Raw genomic sequence first — 26,251 nt, 5'->3', positions numbered from 1 at the left:
GTGAGTAAATATGCGATACCAAGTGATTACCAGATGGAAACATATGAAGGATTGTTATGTATTTAGCTGCTGAGCTGGACAGGGACAGGACCAGGGCATTTTTAATTATGTCCTAGACAGAAATGGTCAAGTATTCCTCCCCACAACATCTGCTTCACTTGGCTCACGCAGACACAGACAAGCAACTCAACTACTTACTTATTTAAAATGAATAATTCATCTTTAGTTGGGACTACTAGAAATAGTACAGTTGCCAAGACACATGCAGACCTCATAGATCTGTACAAGTAAAAATATAACCTGTCATCAGACTAGACAACTGCCCTCCCACCCTATGTGCCAACCATCTTACCTGCACCTCAGTAGGGCAAGAAACCATGTCAATATTAGCATGCCTCATTTCTTTTTGCTTAGGTCAGTGCCTGCGGCATGATTTTTTAAAATTGTATTCCTAATCCCCATTTTTAATTTATAATTTATACCCCTCATTCCATTGCACTGTATTGGATAAGAGGGATCATTTTTGAGGGACTCAAGAAGAAATCATGTTAGGGGATATTCATACAGATTGCAAAACATTTTATTTTCCATGGAACAACTGTACAATGTATATATTTATGTATGATTGCATGTGGATGTATATATACCGGAAATTTAGCCCCAAAGATAGGTGCATTCTCATATAAGCAACTCATTCATATTGATCTATTTGTTTCTTCATTGATATGAGGCACTACATAAGCCTTCATTTCAAAAATATGGGGAGCATCAATAAATAGTTATATGCAAAGCAAAAATAATGATCATGGGTATACCTGCTATGAGATGGTGAAAGACAAATTAAGGAACCTATGCCCTCTGATGTTGGTGTTTATATTTCGAATTTAACAAGGTGATGTCAAGGATAACCTAAGCAAGTGTGGAACAATATGTACGTGATTTGTGATAGTCTTATATGTTTTAGCAGTTTAAGACAACATTCTGACTGATTGAGTACTATTTAAAATAAATATAATCGCATACAAAAAATACTAAATGGAAATGTAGATGCCATTTTCACCTATTGTAATTCAGATGCACCTCTTTTAATTGTAAATCGATAATTGAGCTAAGAAATAATGTGCACTTTTCACTGAAACTAAGGGGCCTTTTCATAAAGGTAAGGTTTATGCCTGAATGTACCTCAATTACACCTGCCACGAATTCACAAACTGATTCCTGGCAGGCGGTAACCCTTTTGTGCGTGCGGAAATCCCCACCAGAAGTGCAAAGATGTCTGCATTGGTAAATCCTATTCAATGGTGGGATTGTTGGCGTTCCTGAGTGTTTAAGGCATGGGTAGTCATGAACGTTTGTGAATGCCCACCAACAATTGCAGGTGTAGGCCTTCATAAATCACTACCATTCTCCTTTCAAGGGTGGGAAGAGAAATGAATAACCCCCAAATATGGTGGGGGTATAAGAGAAGGGGGTTCTCCACTGGGAAAATATTTTCTCAGTGGACAAGAAAGAAAATGCCACAGGGGAAGCCATCCCCCTGTGCAGAGTTCATCACCAATGAGAACTTCATGCAGAAAGAATGCATTTCCAACAAGGAAATCACATGATTTAGCTAGGAATTCAGGTAGGCTCCTCCAGGTGTTTGTGAAATACCAACAGTACAAAGTCTACACTCATACGTAAATGTAGATATCCAAGTGAACATTACCTCCACGGCCTATTATCCTCGTCCCACTTCATTACTAATGAGGTGGAATTCATCTCACGAACCAGAAAAAAAAGGGAACAGGAAATGCTTGTGTCCCTCCATTTAGGAACTAGCCTATAAGAGTACATTTTTTTTTTTTAAATATGTTTATTGAATTTTAAAGGATCAAGGAAAATAATACAAAACAATGAAAAAAGAGACATTGACATGGTCCAGGTGGTGATAACCATATGCAGCGGTTCATGATCATACATCATAGATACATACTATGAAAAAAGAAAAAAGGAGAAAGCAGCCAGGAATACAGACAGAAGATTGGTCCCGCCAACCGAATGAACCATAGCCCGTTATCTGACATGTCTCTAGCCAGGTAGGATGGTGTGTGAGAGATTGAGTGTTCAGCATCAAAAATAAGGTTAACGTTGCACGGTAAGGTCCTGGTTATTGCGGTCTGCCCCCGTCCGAGAAGCGGTGTCTTCATGATCAGAGATCATCAGAGTGGATTTCCTGGCCATGTATAGGGCCCAGAAGTTTTTGGGTCTGTTGCGGGGTGGTAATAACTCGCTGTAGTTTTCAGTTTGAGTGAAGCAGTACAGCATATCCCTAGACCACTGCGCCAGGGTAGGTGTTGGGCCTCGGAGCCAGCAGATAGCCACGCATCTCTTCGCTAGAAGGAATGCCATGTCCACAAGACGTCTGTGTTTCTTGGGAAGTGGTTGGGAATAGCCCAGGAGGGCAAGAACCGAGTCAGGGGATATTGTCATGTCCGTAATGCGGTTAATTTCCATGAATACATCACCCCAGAAGCGGGCAACCCCCCGGGCAGACCCAGGCCACGTGAAGGAAATCATCTATAGGCTCTCTGCATCTTTCGCTCTGGGATCCCTCGTGTAGTCCATAGTGGTGTAACCGTTCCGGCATATAGTAAACCCTGTTAAGGAATTTAAAGTGAACTAATCTATGGCGTCCGTTGAGTGAGATTCGCTTGGTACTCAAGCAGCAGTAGAGCCACTTATCATCCGTCAGTTCTATCTGTAAGTCCCGCTGCCACGCCAGACGTGGTTTTGTGTATGCACAGTCTCTGACAGATAGTGTGGAGAGATAAATTCTAGATACTAATTTAGCAGGTGACTGTGCCTTAATAACAGCGGTCAGAGTAGGGATCTCTGGGAGTTCCGTCATATCCTCTCCAAGTAAATCCCTGAGAACGTGTCTAACTCTATGGAATTGGAATTGCGCAAGGGGTGTCCGAGCGGTATCACCCTCAGCTATATCCTCCCAGGAACGTGCAGTGTCGTCCGTGAAGAGGTCTCCTATGGTATGTATGTTTAGCGTCTGCAATGCGAGTATGACTCCTCTGTCCCTGCACGGTGCAAGCCAATAACACCAGTCCAGGCGGGCCAATGGAGCATACAGAATATTACCAGCATGAGCGTCCAGTATACAATGCCAAGCGTGTGTGACCGAATTAAGAGAGTCCATCATGCCAGTGCGCCTGTCCCGAGGAGAGAACAGCAAGGCAGGCAAAGGCTTGGGATCGGCAACTATGGTCTCAATCAGTATGTGCGGTATGTCAGGGGGTCCGTGGTTCCAGTGATTTGCATGTGTGCATTGAGCAGCTCTATAGTATAATTCCAAGTCCGGAGCACCAAGGCCCCCCATCGTATATGGCAACGTCAATATCTTCCAGGCAACGCGTGGCTGTTTGCCCGCCCACGCCAGACGCATCATTAGGGAGTTTAGGCGCTGAAAGGATGTTTTGGACAGGGCCATGGGAATGTTCGTAAAGAGGAAGAGAAAACGTGGTAGGACAATCATTTTCATGAGGGATACTCTGCTCATCAATGAAAGCGGAAGACTGATCCATCTATCGACATCATCCTCCAGCTTGGAGATAGCCACTCCATAAATTTCCCTCAGAACAAATTCCGAGTCGGTATGTAACCGGATACCTAAGTATCGTACCGCCTCTGTGGTCATTTGCAGGGGATATTCCGGCTCAAATCGAACTGTGGCCGGGGTGAGGGGGAACATGATGGACTTGTTCCAGTTGACTTTTATGCCTGAGAGGGAACCGAAGAGAACCACCTCGCGCCGAACCGAAGAAAGGTTGGTCTCAGGCTCTCTAACGTAGATAAGCGTGTCGTCCGCATACGTAGATACAATTAGACGGTAATTTGGGAATCGTATGCCCTTCTGCCCTTGGTATTCACGTAGTGCACAAGCTAGACGTTCTGCCCTCAGGGCATACAATATTGGTGCGAGAGGGCTCGCGTCAGTGACCAGGGATCCGATCCGGATGCGTGCCGTGGGGGAGGAGTATAGTGTCGCAAGGAGTTTCAGGAAAACCGACCCACTCCCATGCGGCCCAGGACATGGTGCATGAAAGGCCACTGGACAGAGTCGAAGGCCTTTTCCATGTCTAAAAATACCACAACAGCTGGGACCTCTGAGCGGGTATGCTGTAAAGCAGCAAAAACAGAGCGCGGATTATAGGTTAAGTTCCGGCTAGGTACAAAGCCAGCCTGCTCCGGTGCCACCAGAGTGGTGACCAGTGGGCTGAGACGATTGGCGAGTAGCTTCGCAAAGATTTTAGCGTCTACATTCATAAGGGACAACGGTCTGTACGAAGCGCACTCCTCCGGCGGTTTACCCGGTGTGAGTATGGCTACCTCTTGCTTAGTCGGAGGCATCCTTCCTGAGGTGCATATATCCTCAAACAGTGTAAGTAGGTGGGGGATTAGGAGGTCCTGGAACGCCTTATAGAAGGCCACGTGAGACCATCACTCCCCGGTGCGCTACCGGCTCTCATGTCCGAGAGGGCAAGTATCACTTCTTCTCGCTCGATCGGGCGCATCAGGAACTCGCAATGCTAGTGGGAGTTTAATGTGAGTCAGGTAGTCTAATATGCGTTCGTCTGAGCTGTGGCCACGGGAGGAGTAGAGTTCTGTGTAGTATTTCCGAAATTGCTACGCTACCTGATCCTCCATGAGCGGGGGCTCTCCTTGTTGCGGCTTTATGGCTGGAATCGTGTTTCTGTCCCTGCGCTGCTTAAGGAGCTGTGCCAGAACCTTCCAAGAGTACACTTTACCCAGAGTCACTCCTGTTCTTTTTTTTGTCTCACATGAGACAGGACGAAGGGCATTTGGCTCTTGCTGGGATTGGGGTGATGAAATGCTTACCTTGTCCGGCTCCCTCCTGGATTGAGTGCTGCGGTCCTGTGCTGGTTTTCATGGACTGTTTCAACCGGCCCCTCTATTTTTGCCGCTGGTCCTGGTAGCATGCGGTCCCGGCTGGGACTGTGGCGTAAACATGATTCCTGCCTTCATGGGCACGTCTGCAGTGCAGTGAAGTTTCCTTCCACATCTGCAGATGTTGAAATTACCTTCCGGGCACAGGTATATAGAGGAGGAGCCAGGCACCCTTCCTGGTTCACATGTACTGGTTCAAGTTTTTCGCCTGTGCAGTCACCTTGGAGGGTCGCGTATGCACAGTTTGGCTCTTTTTGCTTCCCGTGGGGATATGGAGAGGTTGGGCTCATGTTTAGCGCTCTGGGGGAATGGTTAGTTCACATAGCAGTTGTTCTTTACTATGAACTTTGGATTCCTGTATTGTGGCGGGAGAGTGCTGCCTGATAACTCTGCATTATCAGCAAACATTTTAGAAAGCGGAGGCATGTAGGGTCCTCCTCTTCCTCTGATTTGCCTTCCTCTCTTTCTCCTAAGAAGGCTGCTAAGGAAGGGTAGGATGAGATTAAGAAGACCTTATTTGAGCTTAATTTGGGCAAGGATCTTGGTAGATCAGTGCTCAAGGCTGTGTCTTCTGAAGGTTCTTCTCCATCAGAGGAGGATCAGGGTCTCCTGCATGATGACCAGAAGGGCAAATATATTGGCAAGGATTTGCTTCCTGACTAGTTGACACTTGTGAAACAGAACATGGGTTTCAGATAGACGACCCCCCTGATTCGTCTTCTTCTTTTGCTGGTGGTTTATTGAGGCAATTTCAGAGGTCTTAGTAGTCAAATCTTCCAGGGCACCCTGATATCCAGGAGATCGTAACAGGGAATGGAGGGACCCTAATAAGAATATAAAACCACATTTCATAGCAAAGTTACATACGGAGATGCAAATTTAATCCCGAATAATATTCCGATTGACTCTTTTGTGGTTGGTGGGGGGAACCTCTCTTACAAAGAAGTCTGTAATTATTGATTAGGCTGATACAAATCATTGATTCAACCTTGAGTAAGGTGTATGTGGGAGCCCATCTATCTCTCAGGGCAGGTATATATGGGACATATCTTACACAGTCCTTGATTTCAGATTTTGAACAGTTGTTCAAGGCTGTGGAGGAAGGTACTGAATGCTCCTCACTGTTGGAAAGCTCAAAGAGACAAATTGAGTATGTTTCTGACATTTCTTTTGATGTTGTCAGGGCTACTGCATTGTCTGTGGGCACGCTATTGCTGCATGCCATAATTTGGTCCTTAGGAGTGGAAAACGAATTCTGCCCAGAAAGCTTCAGCATTATGTTTGCCATTTGAGGTCACCTACCTTTTTTGCGACAGAGCTTGAGGATAAGATTCTTAAGTTTTTGAGGAAAAGAAGTATTGCTTTTTCTCTCAGAATGTTAAGAAGTCTCTTTTTCGTCAACCATCTCGAAAGCAGCTACAAGGTCCTCTGGAGAAATTTTATCCAAGGGATGAGTCTGACAAGAAATCTAAATCCCCTAAAAAGCAGCGCTCCTGACTATCATGGGGATGGCCATGCCTGTGCAGTAAGGGGCAGGATTCTGCATTTCAAGGAGGCTTGGCTTCGGTGTACTTCAGACTATTGGGTGCTTCAGATTATTGGGGTCGGTTGCAAGATAGAGCTTGTATCTCTCCCTCAAGAACTCTGGAGTGACATCAACCCAATGGCCGGCAAACAAGACCAAGCAGTTGGCCATCCAGCAGGGAATAGATGCCCTAATCCTGAAGGAAGCAATTTCAGAGGTCCCTGAGAGTCCTGGGGTGGGGGGTTCTACTCCATACTTTTCTTGGTCCAGAAAGCAAGTATTCCAGATGGTTCTGGATCTCAAATGTTCATCAAAACTCCATCTTTCAAGATGAAAACACTGAAGAGGATTATTCCTTTGGTGTGCAGAGGGCACTTTATGGTTACCCTGGATCTACAGGAAACTTACTGCCATGTGCCGATTTATCCTCATCAGAAGTTTCAGTGTTTCTGTGTCAAAGATCGAAACTTTCTATTTAATGTGCTCCCATCTGGTCTGAAGACAGCTCTTCTGATATTCACCAAGGTGGTGACAGTGCTGGTTGCCTCACTGCATTTTCAAGGGAGTCGTCATTATCTGTACTGGGAAGACTGGCTTTTTCATGCTCCATCAGTACAGCTGCTACTCCAGAAGTTGTCTGAAGTCCCGCACCAGGTTTAGTTTCATGGGTTTCTACTGAAATGGGAAAAATGCTATCTTTAGCCTTTTCAAGACATTACCTTGATAGGTCAGACATTCGGGACAGATCTCAACAGGGTGTTTCTTTCAGGGAGCAGAGCACTGACTTTGAGGAGACTGGCGATCAAAGCCTTGTTGAGTCAATCTCTTATTATCAGACATGGCTGAAGCTTTAGGGTCTTATAGTGGCAGTGGTGTTTACAGTCCCGTGGACCAGGCTGCACCTTTGCCTGCTCTGTAGTAATCTACACACCCTTTTTGATCCAAAATCTGTAAATTCCGAGTGCATAGTTCCTGTCACATAATCAGTCAGTGAGGAACTCAATTGGTGGCTACATCTGGAGTCCCTGCCCAAGCAAGCGGAGCAACAGCCGGCACCTCCGAATGTCCTGGCAAGCACTTTCTTCACGCAGGCTCGATGGTCACTACAGGAGAACAGGCATTCCTCCAACTGGAGGGAGCTCAGTCCTGTTCTGAGGACAGTGATATATTTGCAGGACTCTCTCAGGGGTCATCACATATTGATCAGTTCAGACAACAAGGTGATAGTGGCTTATGTGAACAATCCGGGAGGTACCAGATGAAAGTCTGTAAATCTGGTGGCACTGCAATTACTGCTATGGGCAGAGCATCACCTCCCTCTCTTACAGCTGTCCATATCAGGTGTCTGGACACTGTAGTGGTGGATTCCTTGAGTTGAGTGTTTCCATCATCGCAGGAGATGTCCCTGCAGTCCCCATTTCTCAGGGGGGGTGCAAGAGGTTTGGGGGTTCTATTACAGAATCTTTTTGCTCCTCAGGTCAACATGCCACTTCAGAGCTTTTGTCCACAGAAAGTGCTTGTGTATGGATGCCTTCAAAGTACAATGGCCAAACCAGCTTCCATATGTGTTCCCCCTCCCCTTCCTTCTGTTACCCAAACTTCTGAAAGGGCTTTAGGGGGAGGACAGGGTGATGATGCTAGTGGCTTCATTCTGGCCAAGAAGATCATGGTTCCTGCTTCTCAGGTCGTTAGTAATTCAGGAACCTTGGTTACTCCCTCTTCTTCCATCCCCTGGCTTTAGTTGTAGATTTGGAAGTGAGAGGAGATGTTGGCAGCATAAGGTTTTAGCTATCCATTTGGCTCAGGCTGTTCAGAATTTTCAGTGTCCTTCCACATTGAGGTCTGATAGGAGGCGTTGAGTGAATGTTCCGAAATGGTGTACTTGGAAATCTATCTCTCCAGTTGCTTGTTCTTTTTCTGATATTCTTCAGTTCCTTTGGGAAGGTTTTGAGAAAAGGTTATCAGTTTCCATCTTGCGTGCTCAGTGGGCAGCAGTGAAGGCCTTTAGAGACCCGTGGGGGAATGGTCAGCGCTCGGATGATTTGGTTCCACATCTTTTGAGGAGTTTTTCACTTTCCCATACGGTGATAAAGCCTTTGTATCCTCTGTGGGAATTGCTGTTGGTTTTCAAAGCCCTAAATTCTTTCCCTTTGGAGCTCCTGGAGCATGCTCACATTAAGTTTGTGACCCTGAAGGTAGTGTTCTTTGTGGCAGTCACTTCAGCCAGGAGGATTGGGGAGTCTGCGACTCTTGTGGCTAGGGAGCCTTTTCTCCCACTTTTTGAGGATGAGGTTATCCTTCAACCAGATTTCTCTTTTGTCCCTAATGAGTTACACAGACCAGCTTGGTAGTTAAGCATGCTGAAATAGGCATTTAACGTTTAGTCTCAGCACAGGATCTTTTTTTTAATCTGTGTAAACCCGTTCCCAAACCACCATCAAATTTGGTGGTGTTCCTTTGCCATTTTTATCTCGGAGGGGCATGTTTTGAATAAGCACATAGGTATAATTTTATGAGTGTACAATTATGGAATTCTAAAACCTACTGCGTACATGGGACATCATTCTGAAAAACGTGGTAAATCTTCACCCACTGGTCTACTTCTTTGCACAGGTACAGGTTTATGAGGTTTTGGAATAAACTAATATTTTCCAGGTAACACCTGAAAACCTGAACCAGTTTTAACTTTCTTTATGTTGTTACAGGGAAATGTTTGTGAATTATATTATTGCATGCAAGAATATATGCACATATATTTTCACATGCCAAAAACGTAACACAGTAAGTGCAAATGGATTTACTAGTTTTGGATTTCTATTTGACCAGAGACAACGTATTACACAAGACAGAAATCCACACACACCACCAAAGGGTTGTCCCTGTGCCTCTTCACCCAGAAATCAAATGTGCCCCTACCTTTGGAAAGATGGCCACTGCACGATTATCACTGCATGTGTGCACACATTTACAGTGTTTATCTTTTAATGATTTTATGTAACGTAAAAGAAAATTGATTCAGACACTTCATAGGGGACAACATTCAGCACATCAACTACGAAGTGCTTAATTTGTGCAGGTGGTTTAAGTTCGTGGCACCTGCACTAATTTTTGGAGACAGTGACTTATGTTTCATCATCAGACTTTGACCAAAGAGAGAAAAGTAGGAATGGGAGAAGTGAGATGAAGAGAAAGGCAGGGAAAAATTGTGACAGAAACAGTAAGGGCGAAACAACCTGCAACATTGAATAGAAGTGTTATGTGGTGGAATAAAGAGACAGGAGGCGCAATCAAGACTTGGCATCCCCCCAAAAATGTTTGTTCCACAGTTTTTAGTTTTTATTTTTGCAAATTAGGCACTGAGTACTAAGTTTAAGCTAATAGCCTACTTGTCTCTGCACACACTTGAATATTACTTGCATGTGTACAGGCAACATGGATCTGTCAGTTGTGCCAGAAACACCATATGCAATTATGACCATCCCCATACTGCTGTCCAGTGCCCAGTGTATGTTTTGTCACCTCATAATACATATAGAAATTGGCTTATCCCTCGTTTCCATAATTACGTTTCCTATAATGTGTACTTACTTCAAAGGTGGGTGTGAATTTCTTCCTACAGAAGGAGCCTCGCAAACTCTCCTGCAATTATGATCTGTGCCTCCTGAAGGCAAGCGCCCATTCAGTTATCTGAGCATTTGTGTGACTCAGCCGTGCTACATGGACTAGATTATCGAACTCGGCATTCAGACTCTTGGCTTTTTGCTTCACATGGAGCGTTGTTTAGCACTACAGAAAGATCACAAGGCCACTTCTGTAATTTTGAAAGCACATCCTTTTTTTCAGCAAGGACACATGCGAAAGAGGGCATTGCTTCATTTGTGGAGAGATGGGACATAACAAGAAGGAATCGCGTTTGCCTGTGCAGAAGCAGTTATTAGCAAAGCATCTGCACAGAGAAGGAAGCCTCAGGGTGAAGCATGCAATAAGAACCACCTGCCAAGCACGCACCTTCACAGTGCAGGACTGCACCCAGGCTGGTATGACTTCCAAGAGCATCCTCAAAAGACAAGACGCTCCCATGCACACTGACAATGCATTCTCTGCCTGCCTGTTCCACCCTGCTCTGGGCAGCAGCAACTTTGATAGGTGTGCCTATTTAACAAAATTGTCAAATATTTCCACAACTAGGGAAAATATATGGAAAGATGTTCCCAATGCTAATGACAGATGAATGGTAAATGTTATTCACAGGAGATGAGATACACAGCTACATACGCCCCCAATAGACAGACAATGACAGCACATAACAGAGACCCAACCAAAACAGTGCTAAAATGTGTTTGGCTAGTCTTGCAAAGAGACATCACATCACATGTATGACCATGAGACTGTCCAGATATGGGCAAACAGTCAAATTGTTCACTAAGCTGTTTTAGAACATATAGCTACAATTGATACCCTGGAAAGGATTTTTTATGTGTAAGAATAAGAGAACATGCAGCTCATTGTTTGCTCTTTCGGAAGCATCCATCAAGAGAGCTTAGTGAGTTTAGCACTCTGAGAAAATGCCCCTTTTTGCGAGATCACCACCATTGTTTACTGAATTTTATTTCAGTTTTTTAGAGTCTGCACATTGGGTCGCTGCTGTTGTGTGTCCAGTGTATGTGCTCTAACCCCTAAAACTTGGAGAAATTACTAATCTTTGACTGGTTTATTTAACTTTCTTATAAAGCCAAAGTATATGGTATAGAAAATACACTTCTGACAGAAAAAGTTAAAATGTCACCTGTGGACTGCAGCACTCATTGTGCCATCCAGGTGTGTGACAGAGGAAAACATGGCTTTAGACCTACTGTTGTAGTCTGACTACTGCAGTGTTAAATCTGCTGTGCAACCTGTTAAGATAACACTTTTTAACAGGGAAAACGTCCCTTTTAAATATTGGTAAGTTGCTTATATATAAGCCTTGTAGCCTGAAATGGTAGGGTGCATGGTATTTAGAAGTGGAGCCGGTAGAAAAATAAGGTTTCCCCAAAGTGACAACTTCCTAAAAGCTATTTTCAGTTTGGTAGACCTAGCTGTCCTGTGTAGAAAACCAGTGTAAAAAATAAAATACAAATACTGTTTCTGTTGACTGTGGCCAACAATAAAAATTAATTAAACTACTATTTTTTATAGTTATTAAAAATCCAATTTAATCGTGAAGTCAGAGTTGTAATAAACTAAAGGAAAAATTACTTTTTTAAAGTTGCCCTTTACCTGCCTGAACCGTCTAAAGGCTAATTAGCATTAGCCTCTGCTATCTCACAGCCTGTGCTGAGCCCTAGAAGAGGTGTGAAAGAGGTGTGAAATTTCGCCCATTTTTATGATGGATATTATTGCTGGTTTTAAGACTCTCACACCTGGGCACTGCTATCCAGTGCCCAGTGTATGCGCTCTCACTCTATAATACATATAGAAAGGAGCTAATCCCTGATTTACATAATTACCTCTCCTATAAGAATTTGGTTTAGAAAGTGAAGTTTTACCTGTGGACTGCAGCACTTATTGTGCCACCCACTAGTGTGACACGGAAAACATGGCTTCAGGCCTACAACTGTACCAATATTAAAGATAAGTAACTCACACAAAGTTACCCTTTACCTGCCTGAGCTTTTGGGAGGCTAATTTACATTGGCTCTCCAGCAACTACCAGCTGTGTTCAGCCTTGAATGAGGTGTGATTAAGTTGCAAAGTTCCTCCCAGGGGCACACAATAGGCTGATCTGAATGGGCAACAATGTCTCCTCTGAGCTCAAATGAGTAAGGAGTGTGCGGGCTGTGCCCCTCCTATTAATACCCCAGTTTCAAATCCTGCATGACATGTCTGTTTGAAGCACCTGTTTTGTGCCTTTCAAAGGTAGCAAACAGGATGCTCTGACAATTCTTGTATATAACCTTTCTGTATTCTGAAGGGCTCTGCTTTTGTCCTACTAGACTTCTGTCTCTGGGCTTGTGTCAGGTACAGTACCTGCCTCAAACTGGATTTTAGTGTTAGATGAGGGAGGACACCCAAATCCACTGCAATTATTTGCATACAACTGTGCACTACCTTTGTGCTTCATCTTCATATGATTCTCATGAACAGGCACTAATTGTGTTGAAAAAAGCCTGTTGTTTGCTTGATTATAGATTGTTGAAAAATCAGGTGCTTCATGTAATATATCAATTGATGCCATGCCAGGCAACTGATCCTCAGTCTTGATGATGATCCCATATGTTTATGGGATCAAAACTTCGTCGACATACACTCTGACCTGTTACACTATGCTTTGTAGTCTTTTTGTTTTGAGTGCAGTAGTTTTTTTGGATTTAATAAGAAATGACCTAAAGGTGTTATATTAATGTTGGTCACTGTTTGCTTGCCTGTATATGTCTATATGTTTTCTTTTGTCAGTTTTTAACACCTGGTTTACTGTGTATTATTGTTTTTTGCTCTCTTGATATTTGGCTTTTGAAATTATTCCGGCTGGGGTCATCCACATTTTTGTTCCAATTTTAGTTTAAAAAAATGAAAATTTTGATCACTGAATCTGTTTATGGAATTAATTTTTGTATCCAGAACGACTGTAATTCATTTTTTGTTAAGGGGCCTTTGTCTCTAGAATTACTCAAGTAACCTTGGCCCTTTACAATTTTTGGGTTTCCCTTTTGTACACATATTATTGGACTAGAAATGTGGTATATTTGGATACATTTGTTGCAAGTAGTCTTGCAGGGCAGGACAGACCTAAAACCTAAATTCGAAAGGGATCTGAATACCAGATTTAATAAGCCCATGTCCACCCCTACGTCCCCCAAGAAAAAGCCAAAAGTAATTTTTGACAATGATGGCCTCGCTCTTGTCAGCAATGGTCCGAGAAAGAGCAAGAGCTATTACTGTGACAGTGGATGCTGTGTTTGAATTATTCATAGAGTGGTCCCATAAGGCTGGACTAAGGAAAAGCAGCCCTGCCAAAAAATTCGCAAACCAGCTCCACTCCCTTCGTCTCGTTCCATAATCACTCTCATTCCATCCATCCATCCATTCACTCTTTCTGCTTCTATCCTGTAGTCTCTGATTGCTTCCTCTCTTCCTTTCCTATCCCCTTCTCTTTCTTTCTCTCCCCTGTATCCTCCCCATGCCTACCTTTTTAATCATCTGGGAGTTAGGGATAGTGACAGAGGCACCAGGAGCGAACATTGGTGTTCAAAACTGGCCTCTAAAGGCTCCATCCCATCTGAAAAATGCCCGGTAGAGTAAAACGACTGTCTGGCTGTGTATGCCCTCTCCGTCATCAAGTTGTGCATTAATTAGTCATAGAAATTACAGAACAGTTAGAATTCAGACATGCCAAGATTCGCAGGTCTATGTGTTTTACTCAGGCCAGGATTTTCCCTTGAATTCTGGGATCTGCCATCTTGTTTATTTCATTATAAAACAGGCCTACAAGTCCCAGAATGTAAAGGAAAAAACCTGGACAGGAGCAGCAAATCACACATAAACTTGGGGAACTTGGCATCTATGAGCATTACCAGAAGGCGCCAGGCCACGGGGGAACACTATAGCCTTTCATTTCTCAAAATATTACATTAAAAAGTTGCAGATTTTGTTTACTTGAACAGAACTAATAGCACAAGAGTATCAGACTGCAATGGGTTACAAAAAGAAAGACCAGGACAGGAAAATTGTGTTGCTGGTGAAGAGAAGTTATTTAATAATCCTACACTCTGTTCGAATCCTGTCAAGAGATAGGGCTGTAAGCACCAGAATGCAAACAATGAACCTGGACTTGATGAGATACTTACACATGTAAGTGGGAAACATGATAAGTACGCTCTTCCAGAACATGTTTTTATAACGTTATTGTCAGAGGCGTAGTTTCAGGGGGATGTTTGGGGTGTTACACCCCCTAATAAAAGTATTTTCTGATAAATAGTTGGGTATAGGTGCTTTCAGCTGGGTATAGTTAGGGTATGGTGAGATATCTGTCGGATTTCACTAGGAATTTTTACTTAATCATAGGGAACAACACACACAATACAAAATCAGGCCTACAGGCCCCACCATGCAAAGCTGAGAAACATGAAAGCTCTGCATTTAAATCTCCCAGGTGAATCACAGATCCCATAATGTTCTTTGTTAATTTTGAGTAGCTTAATCTCCTTGGTTTTATGCTTTACATTATTTTACCTGTAGATTTTTGGTTTTGCCTTATAAATGCAGACCTACAAGTTCCAGAATGCATAAACAGTATTGAAAGGATTATTCATTTCTGGCATGAGCCCATTTCAGATCCCTGCACTGTAGACGTCAGATTCAGCCATCCTACTCCTTGTACTGGAAGTGTGGGGATTTGTGAGTACTGCCTGCTAATCTCATATGATGATTAAAGTGCATGAATCATAGCTGTGACATTTCCCAAGTCATCCATGATTAGTTAGTCCAGCAGATTATTGGGGAGAATTGTGGGACTTGTTATCTTAGTTAACCCAGTATACAAACAGGACTAAAAGTCCCAGAATTTTAAGAAAAAAATAGGATTGGCGTAACTAGTCACACATGGACCTCAGAAACCTGGCAGCAATGATACCCCTATGGCTGCAAGGTGTTCAGATATGTTTTGGGATCAACACTGAACCAAATACCACCATGAAATCTGACAACACTGATGCATTATGGTACGTGTAGTGCTCTTGTGCCCAGCTTCTGCATTAAATCCTCTTTAGACTGAGTCAAAACTAATGTATTCTGGCAGTACCATCATTAAGATGTGAAAGCATGACTACAGTACAGGAGCTCCCGTTGCATGTCTGCCAAGCTTTCCAGCTGAGGAGTTAGGCTAGGCCAGTGCTGTTTTTAGTTAGAGTTCTGGGACTTGCATCCGTGGTTTTTATACTGGGTTAACTAAGGCTAGAAGTCCCAGAATTCTAGGAGAAACACGAGACTGCCATAAGTAAGTAATCATGAAAAGACCTGGGCTGCTATGTGTCTGCTGATTGGCTTTCACACCTCAAACGGGCAGCCCAAGACATGAATGTGGATGCCGAACTGGAAACAGCTGGCTTACCTAGTTTTAGGTGTGCAGTCAGACAATGCGCCACTTACAACTACTACAGTTATACAGAAGTTTTGTTGCAATTTTCCACAGGTGTTTACAAAGTAGTTGGACAAATCAGACTAGTTTCCTTACAACAACCACTATGGACAAATTGTTACTATCCAGGAAAGGAGTCAAGGTCCTGTCTGCTTGCAGTCACAATGGCTCCCTAGGTGCCTGTGAAGACTTGAGGGCTTATTGAAGAGAGCCCTGCATCACTTTTGTGAAGTGGTGCATGCATGACACCGGGTTCTCATTTCGATTTACAAAGCCACGCAAAGCCACCCTGCAAGGCTTTCAGTGGCCTCATAAGTCATGAGTAAGGCGACGCAGCGCAAATCGCTGCATCGTGTTACTCCGCACCCAGGATGCACTTTCCCACACAACACCCATGGAATTTGATGCAGCCCCAGATTTATAAAGTGATTTCAACCTGGGGAAGCTCCAAATCCGTACGACTCCCGAGGTGAGGCGTAACGAGGAGAAATTACTTTATTTCTCCTTGTTCTTTCCTCTTTCCATGTGTGCTGCATCATGCAGCACACATGGAAAGAGGAAAACACATCTTAGAATTGTTTTTGTGCATGAAGGTGTCCCTTACTTCACAAAAACATTCCTGCATGTAACAGAGGCACTCTTGCACTGTGGTGCAAGGGTGCCTATGTCTTACACTGTTTTCCTGTAAAAGAATTGATTGTAATTGTGAAAAAGTGTATGATAATCATTACAGTGAAGGCATGAATAACTGAATGTTTCCTTCCAATATAACTGTAATTGTGAGTACCCTCTTTTGAAATTTGATGATAAACTTTATTAATTTTTTATACACCCGTATTTTCTCTTTCTTTTGTCTATGTTGCTTGGGATTAATTTTTTTCAATCCTTCGATGGATATATACTCATTTGAGATATATTTTCATATGATTGATGCATAATCAGAAAGAATTTCATTGTTTAAAATATAAATTGTCAAAAATAACTGAGTTTGTAAGCAAATCATAAAACCTTACTTATAACTGAGATTCAGAATTACATAACTACGTATTCTAATAAATCCCTTGGAGGCACCTCTTACCTGTTCATCAATTTTACCCGAGCCCTCAAGGGTAGATTGGGTTGTCCACTATACTCACCACCACCTATGTTGGCACTAGGCTGCTGGAACGGCACAAGCGCAGTGAGAAATGACAGGAATGCACCGTATTACTAAATGCAGTGCATTCCTGCTCTTTCACTTTGGCGTAGGGCAGCACAGGAAGGTGCCTTGCTGCATTGCCTTATACCAAACTCCCATTAATTAGACCCTCGATGTTTACCCATTACTTCCTACACTACATCAGGTACAGGAGACCATGCTTGTGAACTGTGCATCGATCTCATGAGGTTGATTCATTTCCATTCTGAAAGCTATTAAAGCCGTGTTTTGCGTTCTTGTATCTGGCTACTGCGTCATATCAATGCTGTTGTAGTCATGACTTCACACTACAGGCCCCTGCTGCTACCAAGCCTTCGGTGCTGAAATACAAAGAGCAAGCTGATAGGTGTAAAATGAGGGTTTAAAATGTTGAATGTTTTGCTATAGTGCACCTTACCATTATTGTCAGAAAATCACAGGTCACCTCAACACTAAGTTCTAGTTTGTGGGTTTTCACTCAACCCATCATTGCATTCTGGGACTTGTAGTCTTGTTTTAGTTCAGTTGCACCAATTTGGAGTTGCCGATCTGAATTCAATTGTATGTTCTAGAAAGATCAGGACAGGAGAAAGTCTTTGTGGCTGACATGGAGTTATCAGGTAACCCAAAACCTAGCTCTAATTTAAAACTTCAAAACAGACCTTATTGGCAAAAGCTAACTTTTCTTATTCCAATGATCACCATCAATTAGGTGGAGTTACCAGACCACACATGAGAAGGACATGACCTACTCCTGTAAAATACAGTAAAATGTGGCTAGGAGTTGTGCTGACACACTCACTAACATGACATACACACATGGTCAATGGGCATGCTGAGGGACCTCAAGAGCCTAAATTAGACAAACTAGGCTCTAGGCCGCCCCATCCCCTTCACTGGGAGAAGGTGGTGTCCAAATTGTTTATGCTATCTTAAGGGATATGAGGTCTGTTGCAAAGTCATACTGTGCCCTGGGCACTCCCCAACCTTTTGCTGACTGATTCTGGTGGTAACTGACTCTGACTGACCCTGGGTTCTACCTAACCAGGCCCAGGGCCAGTGCTATGCTGAAAGAGACACATTAGAATACAGTTAAAACACCTACATACACTAGGGTACACAATGGTATGGAGGGTCACACCTGTGTGGCATGACCTACCCATAAGCCCCTAGCATATAATAGGGCAGGGGGATTGAAACTACCTAGAAGTCCCTAGTACTCTAGGGCATGGCAGTTTAGAGGTCAGAAGCTCTTTTTTGCACTTGTATGTGTGTACTGCTGAAGCCTGAGGTCAGTTTAAAATCAGCACTGGGTGCCAGGACTGATTTTAAAAAGTAAATTGTGCCCAAACTCGACTCTGGGGTTTGGGGCACTTAAAAATGGATAACCTACAATGTTTTGTCATATTAGGAAACCCCAGGGTCTCCCCTAGGGGTCCCAGGGGTGGGGGTCAGATATTTATAAGGTACATTCTTATAAAATGAGTTTTATATGCCCTGGGTTAAGTGAAATTTCACATTTCAATCCCCACATTGTGGTAAAGTGCTGCTCAAATTCGTCTTTGATGCTAGGAGCACTGTGGAGGGAGGCTCTGCAATATTTCTACAGATTCAGAACCCCTAAAGTCTCCTCTAGTTGCACATGGGGTGGGGGTCCTGTAGAAATCAGTGAAGTACTTATAAAATATGTTTTTGTAAGCCCTAGTGCTGGAAAAATGGCCCAAGTTATTTTTCCCACTGCAAATCCCCTGCTACATAGGTTAACATGGTAGGAAATTATTGATTAATAACTCTTGATAGGAGAGGGCTAGAAGTGCCATTCAAAGACTTCCCCGAATGGTATTAATAAATTCAACAATATGATATTGTTAAATTTCTCCTAAAGTGTTGGACTTGGCCCTTTTTGCAGGGTCATCCCTGAACTTTTTGCTTTCCTCCTGTATTTTGTTTGACCTGTTTTTGTTGGTTTTATGACTCTGGGCAATTTACCACTGCTGATCAGTGCTAAAGTGCATATGCTCTCCCTATTGTAAATTGCTGTATGGATTAGCGATTCCATGATTGGCTGGTTTGGGTTACCTGTCAGACCCTAGTACAGTGCACCAGGAGTGCCCAGGGCTGGTAATCCAAATGCTGCCGGTGGGCTTGCAGCACTGGTTGTGCCACCCACAGAAGCAGCCTGCAAATGTGTGTCTAAGACTTGCCATTGCAGAGCCTGTGTGCAGTCTAGTACTCCCATGCTGACTGGGCAAGTGCACCCACTTGCCAGTCCCTAAACCTTCCCTTTTCTTCATATCAGACACCCCTATGGTAGGCCCAAGGGCAGGGTGCATTGTAAGTATAAGGTAGGACAAGCCCTGGTGTGTGTGGCATGTCCTAATAGTGAATTACAGCCATTTTCGTTTTTCACTATTGCAAGGCTACCTGTTCCCCAGAGGCCAGAATGGGCAGTTTGATTATTACATCTTATAATCCTAACTGAAACATGGTGGAAATTCGAGCTTAGTATGCCTGAACTCAGAATGATAAAATACATCTTTTAGTGAAGTTGGTTTTAACATTCTGTGTTTGAAAATACCACTTTTAGAAAGTAGGTATTTTCTTGTCTAACCATCCAAACCTGCCTCTGCTAGGTTGTGTATTCCTTGCCTGGAGTTTGAGTGACAGGGGCTGGGGGATTCCAGTAGACAGGGTGAGTCAGCACAGGGCTGAATAGAAAGATCTGCATCTAGATGGGTGGGAGGAGTTGCACCCGAGCCCTTAATAGGGCTGTGCCTTCCCTCCACAATGCTGGCTCCACCTCCTGTGGTGCGTCTGATGTCTCTGCCCTGCACTTTGAAAGGAAAGAAGGAGTCTTGTCAACAAAGTGCTCCAGGAATGACCAGAACTGGTTTGGACTAGGCAAAGGCCTCTGGGCCTTCAGAGAACAAAGAGAACCTGGGTATAAATATTGGGACCCAGACCCCAGAACTTTAGATCACTTTGGGAAACAAGAAGAAACCTTTGCTGAGGAGAGGAACCAGAGAGACTGAGGAGAGACTATCCCTAAGTTGAAGTGCTGCTTGGGGGATTGGCCTGCAGTGGTTGCCTGACTGCGAAAGAAAGGAGAAAGGAACTTTGTATGTACTTTATACAACTTGTGAAGGATCTCCAAAGGCTTGAGAAAAGAGCTTGCCTCCTGCTGAAGTCTCAGGGATAACAGACTTCAACCACCAGCATCTCCCCAGAGTTCTTTGGAAGTGCCTGCAGCTGTATTGGGGCCTTCTGAGGGACTGTGTGTCGCAAGGAGCTGGAAGCGCAACTCACGAAGAAGAAGCGTGTCGCCGCCGCAGCCGCTCCCGTCGCATCACTGAACAAGGGTGTCGCCGCTGCAGCTGTCGCATCGAGCTGAAGCATCTCGCATCACTGAAGAAGAGTGTCGCCGCCATAGCCACTGTCGTCGCATCACTGAACAAGGGTGTCGCCCCTGCAGCTGTCGCATCGAGTCGAGACGTCTCGCATCATCGGAGAAGCATGTGGCAGGGTCTGTCACGGCTCAGAAGAATCGTTGAGTCGCCGCACGGCCGTCGGGCGTGCACGCATAGTGTCACAACAAGAAGAAGACACCATCTTTGTTTCATTGCACCGGATCTTCACTTCATCACGGCATTGCGGACCGCATCGCCACGGAAGCGTAGTAAGAAACCGACGCATCACCGTTCCTGCGTGTAAGGAACCGACGCATCACCTTCCCTGCAACACTTTTGTTGTATAGCGTTACGCATCCAAAGGTACATTGACTCAAAGTGTCGCATTTTAACATCTAAAGAGAACTAAGCTAATTCTACCATTTTATGTACAGTATTGTGAGTTTTTGTCGTTTATGGTCTTGTGTTAAATCTATACAAAGAATACTTATTTCTGATATAAAACTTGTGTGGTGTCCATCTGTAGTGTTGTAACTTGGTTACTGTATGTGTTCACAAATGCTTTACAAACTGCCTCTGAGATAAGCCTGTCTGCTCGTGCCAAGCTACCAAGGGGGTGAGCAGGGGTTATTTTAGGAGTGTACCCCCTTACCCTGACTAGACGCAAGGGTCCCTATTTGTCAAAGGTACCTACCTCTGCCAATTAGAGACCCCCAAATCTAACAAGAAGTTATAAGACTTTCTTGTTTGTAAGTCCAGATTCAGCCTTCCAGTGGTCTGTCCTGATTGGTCAGAGTTAAGTGGATAGGCCAGGCTGCCTTGAAGATGTGATAAAGAGCCCCTGGGGTCAACCAGCTCTGCTGGCAGGGCAGTGTGCTGTTCCATAGGAATGCCAGGCCAGGGGGAGGAGTCGTAAACTATGTCCTTCAAAGAGGAGGGCAGAAAACAGTGTCATTTACAACTCTGAACTTTCCACCTTAGGCTGATGGTAGGATTAAGGAAGGTATGAGCAGATGCAGGGGCGAGAGTAAGTAAATTAGCCATCCTAGGGGTGTGTTTGGCCAGCTCTTACCTCCTTGCTGGGAAATCAGCCATTATGGATTTGGAAGATTTGATGCACTCTGGGACAAAATAATGCCACACTCTACAGGATGTGGTCATATCTTTGAGGAGATGCCCTGCTCCCATTGGTCAGGTTTGACTTCCTGCCTGACCCAGAGAACTTGGAATAAGTATCTGAGAGGGGCTGGACTCTCCAGATCTGCTGCTATTAACTTTCTGAAACAATACATTACCAAGCTGAGAAGATTGCTGTACAAATATTTCTAAGGCCTGACCTCTGAAAACTGCACCATCTGAAACTACAGCCCAGTGGATTATTTTGCTTGAAAATAACTAAAGAGTGGACTCCCTGAAAGCTACAGGTTAAAAGAGCTCATCTGGAACATCACCACCTAAATCTGCATCTTGGAGAACCACCAGTTGATTTGTAAGGGTTTTATACCAGTGGATTGTGGGAACTGAAGTCCTCAACCTTCAAGGACCATCTTGGAGCTTCCAGACCCTTGGAGTGAGTTTGAGACACTTTGGGACCCCTTGAGGAACTTCAGGAAGAAGTTCAAGAAGTTTGGAGAACTTTGGAGCAACTTTGAAAAAAAGCTCTATAGAGGGACCGACTCAACCTGGCCAGCCAGGCCGCCTGCCTTCAACCGCGAGCCGGCCAAGCCATCCACGTTCATCCCGCTAAAAGCGCCATCGGTACAACTTCCAGAGTTTGACCGGGACTACATGAAGAGCATCAAGAGAAAAGCTCCAGAAAAGTTTCTAAGTCCGCTCGTAGAAAAGGTGACCGGGAGCAACCGCGAACGTCAAGCCGCCTGCCTTCCATCGCGTGTCAGCCTGGGTGCCTGGGTTGCCCCGCTGAAGCGCTAAAGAAAAGGTTTCTAAGTCAGCTCCAGGAAAGTTGACCAGGAGATCGTCGAAAGTCAATCCGGCGAACCCTCATCGAATCCGGACTGGCTTGGAGCTTCGAGGGACCTCGGGGAGAAAAGCTCCAGAAAAGTTTCTAAGTGTGAAGGTAGAAACTGAGACCGGGACCTGCCGTGAGCTGTAGCCGCCCAGGGCTCCATTGCGGTTGGCCTGAAACTTTGACTTTGACCCTGTCTATCACGAGCAGGTATTCCAATATGGTGCTATAATCGTCTAAGTACTACATTTTTCTAAATCTTTGAAAATTCATTTCTCCGGTTCCCTAAATTGGATTTTTGACGTTTTGCTGTCATTTTAAAGATAAAAATATTTCCTATTTTTATGAATTGGTATTGGATTATTATTATGTGTTGTGTCTTAATTATTTACTGAATTGGTGTTTTTAAATGCTTTACGTACCTGTCTTTGAAGTTAAGCCTGCCTGCTCGCAGCCAAGCTACCAAGGGTTGAGCATAGGAATAATTTTCTAAGACCTATGCTGATTCCTACCAGGTGTTAGTGGCCGTATTGCGAGTGGCAGACCTTTAACCCTGCCCCTACCAATAACCAACTTTCCAACAAGATCACATCACACAAGACTTCCAGTCACCTACTTCCTGTCCTACCAGTTTATTCACTGGATAGAAATGTAGGAAGGAGAAGATGTGAAATTACAGTTTCCGGGCATGTTGGTGCAATAATAGTAAATCTGAGCAACATCACAGTTAAATGTTTGTTTAAATGAAAACCCAGGACTGAATTGTAGAGGTCTTAGTGCCATGGAATTATCTTCCTAAAAGTGCGGAGCTCTCAAGTTTTCCGATGCCATGAGTGAGCAGCACAACTGGTCCAGGTTTTTCTTTGTAGCCTGATACATGCTGTCTGGTGTATCTCAATGCAAATACAAGAATATATACCTAGATTGCAAAAAAGATGGGGGTAGATTTACTACTTCTGGTGCATCTCTGCTAATCAGCAGGGATGCACCAGAAGAGTTGCGACACATCTCCCCACCCTTGCGCCACCACTGATGCGCCGCATTTACAATGCGGCGCACTGTGGCGTATGGATGGGCAGATGCGTGTCGCATCCCCCGGCGGAAAGGCGGCGCATTACTGGAGCCGCGTCGCAAGCGTGACGCAGCTCCAGCAAGGCTCGGGGTGCCCCTATTCCCAACATGCTGCGTCAATCCTTACGCCTTCAAGCAGGCGCAGGGTTTTGACGCAGCATGGCCATAAAAGTGACTGAGTGAAATCTTGTAGATTTCACTTAGCCACTTTTAGGAGGTGTTCCTGCGCTGGAACGCCCCCCCGTGCTGGAACGCCCACATGTGGCGCAGGGCTTTACAACGTGACGCATCTCCCTAGATGCATCACATTGTAAATACCCCGCAGCACGGCACTGGCTGTGCTCCGCTGTTGTGCCACAAAAGTGACGCAACGGCGGCGCAAATGTGCCGTACGGGGCTTGTAAATCTGCCCCATGAACTGTAAGAGCTCCTCAGGGTTCCTATGAGTTATCGATATGTGTTCTACTGTAATGATTTAAGAACTGGAATCACCTTCAGCATCTACCACTGAATAGAGAACTTTACAGCGTTGAGATGGCAACCAGTATGCAATGGTAATCTTCCACCAGACTGTCAACCCTTTGCGGCAGTCATGGTTAATGTGCCTCCTTTAAAGGACGGCCAGTTGGAAAACCATCAATCACTTAAGAATAAGTGTATCCACTGGCTAAAGGCAAATAAGCCAATCCCGCTAGGTGTGGATGGCATTATACTGAGTGTCCGTCGAGTGGACTGGGTTGGACACGGGGAAAAAACACAGGAGGGGGACTGTATAATTGTAAATTTCCAAGACCCAAGAGTGGTACCATCGATTTGTACCCCTGTTCCTAATATGGGGGTCCCGGGGGTCAAAGTGGTAGACCTTTCCTTCTTTTATCCCAGGCAAATCATTGATTTTAGCGGTGGAAGCTTAAGTCCCCCTGTTCTTGTCCAGAATAGGAATGGGGTTTCAGGGGACACCAGGGAGAAAAATTTGTGGCCAGCGGGACCCATCTGACTGGAAGTTGGGCAGAGAGTAGATTCAGTGGAAATTTTATCACTTAGCAAAAGTAATCCTACAAGTGGGATAGGTGATCTTATACCCACCTTGCATGACCCTTGCTGTCCTCACGTTTTCCCGAGGAGCTCTACAGGCGGGGACATTCCGGCGCCCTGCAGCACTCCGGCTGTGACGGACCTTGCCCTTAAGGTTTTCAGCTGGAATGTCGCGGGGATTGCAGGAAAGTTGCCCCTCCCTGACTTTATTAGGCAGGTTGACGAGCACTCTCTGTGCCTCTTTCAAGAGACATGGAGTTGTGTGCCGGTCCACAGGGTGGGTTTTTACTCCTACTTCTCCCCTGCGCATGTCTCATCTTCAGGGAGGGGGCGCCCAGCCGGTGGCCTCCTTATCTGGGTTGCGGCATCTCTTGATTGCAGAATTATGGATTTCCCCACAGGTTCTCCTGACATTCAAAACATAACCATAATAGACCAAAGGGGGAGAGTTGTTTTAAACGTTTATAATGTTTATGCCCGGGGAACCGTGGGCGGGAGAAAGTCTCCTGTAATATCCTTACTCGAGACTTTGTTAAACAACACCCCATATAAGTCTCGTACATTGGTTGCAGGTGATATGAACTGTACGTTCGAGCCTTTGGGTTCGGACGTTTCCCTCGACCAAGAGGAGGAGGACACTAGGTGGGGGACTCCGGCTCTGGAAATCCCACCGATCAAGAGGTGGTCAGAAGTGGCGCTTCAGTTATACTCCCTGAGCCTTGAATTCAATCTAAGGGCTGCTAATGGGAGGACACCCTCGGATAGGCTGGGCGCACACACGTATAATAGGCCCGGACATACATCTAGGTTAGATTATCTTTTAGTAGACGTGTGTCTATGGCCCTATGTAAAGGATATGCAGGTGGTCCCCTCGGTTGAAAGCGACCACAACCTGCTTTCTCTAAGTATGGCTCAGTGGTGGCGTCACGCAAGTAAGGTTTCTATAAACCAGGTAGCAGCACCACCTGAGGTATCTGAAGTCTCCCCTTGTGGTAGGCGAATTAAATGGGCCAAACTGGTTTTATCAGAGGGGAAGGTAGAAGAAATAAAATCTCTCCTAAACCATACGGTATTAAACCTTGGAACATCCTCGGAAGGTGTGGGCAGAGCGAGTGGGCTCTTCGTCTCCCTGATAGATGCCTTGACTAATGTCTTTACTCTTCACCACAATAAATTGGGTAATAAACTCTCCAAAAAACCCCTCGATGGTTGGTATTCCCAACCATGTAGGGTTCTTAAGGCTAAGTTAGTTGAGGCGATCAAAGCTAAGTCCTGTCTTGAGATACAGGAAGCAAGGAAGGCCTACAATAACTCTCTTAAACTAGCCAGGAGGGAGTGGGAAGATAAACATTGGGATGACCTGCTCCAGGCCAGCAAAAGTAGAGACCCAAGGGCATTTTGGAAACTTATAAGTGCACGGAAAAGCCCCGATGCACTTATGAGACCCTGTAACATCTCGCCACAAAGCTGGGTAAAGCACTTTGGGTCTTTATACCTCCCTCCAGATGAGGATGGTAATGCGGGGATGGTTCTTACGCATATAATCGAACCTCATGCCTACGATCTCTTTACTCCGCTAGAACTTGAGGGGGTTATAGGGTGGGTAGCCCCACGCAAGGCTGCGGGTCCCGATGGCCTCCCGGGAGACCTTATGAGGGCATACCCAGTGGAATGGGCACGGGTCATAGCAGCGCTACTTAATGATATCATGATGGGAGGGGCAGTACCTGAATCCTGGAAAGGGGCGGTGGTGGTCCCAATTTATAAAAAAGGGTGCAGGGAAGCTCCAGGTAATTACCGACCCATAAGTCTGATCGACTCCACCCAAAAGATAGCAGGTAAAGCTATCCTTGGAAGGATTCTCCATTGGGTGGAGGAGAATAAAATTCTTTCAGACTTTCAGGCAGGTTTTCGGGTTGGAATGGGGACAATTGAGCAGGTGTTTAGGCTGGTATTATTGTGGTGGAAGGTGGTGGAACTGGGCAAGGGCAGCCTT

The 26,251-nt window shown here is 44.8% G+C and overlaps 1 protein-coding gene across 1 annotated transcript in view; it reads left to right on the top strand.

Annotated features, from left to right (window-relative positions):
- Positions 1–26,251, top strand: part of GUCY1A2 (guanylate cyclase 1 soluble subunit alpha 2) — a 1,089,165-nt gene that overhangs the window by 180,982 nt on the left and 881,932 nt on the right. The window lies entirely within an intron of this gene.

This window comes from Triturus cristatus, chromosome 8, assembly GCF_964204655.1.
Source record: "Triturus cristatus chromosome 8, aTriCri1.1, whole genome shotgun sequence".
Taxonomy (NCBI): Eukaryota; Metazoa; Chordata; class Amphibia; order Caudata; family Salamandridae; genus Triturus; species Triturus cristatus.
This window is presented reverse-complemented; position numbering and strand designations above follow the sequence as displayed.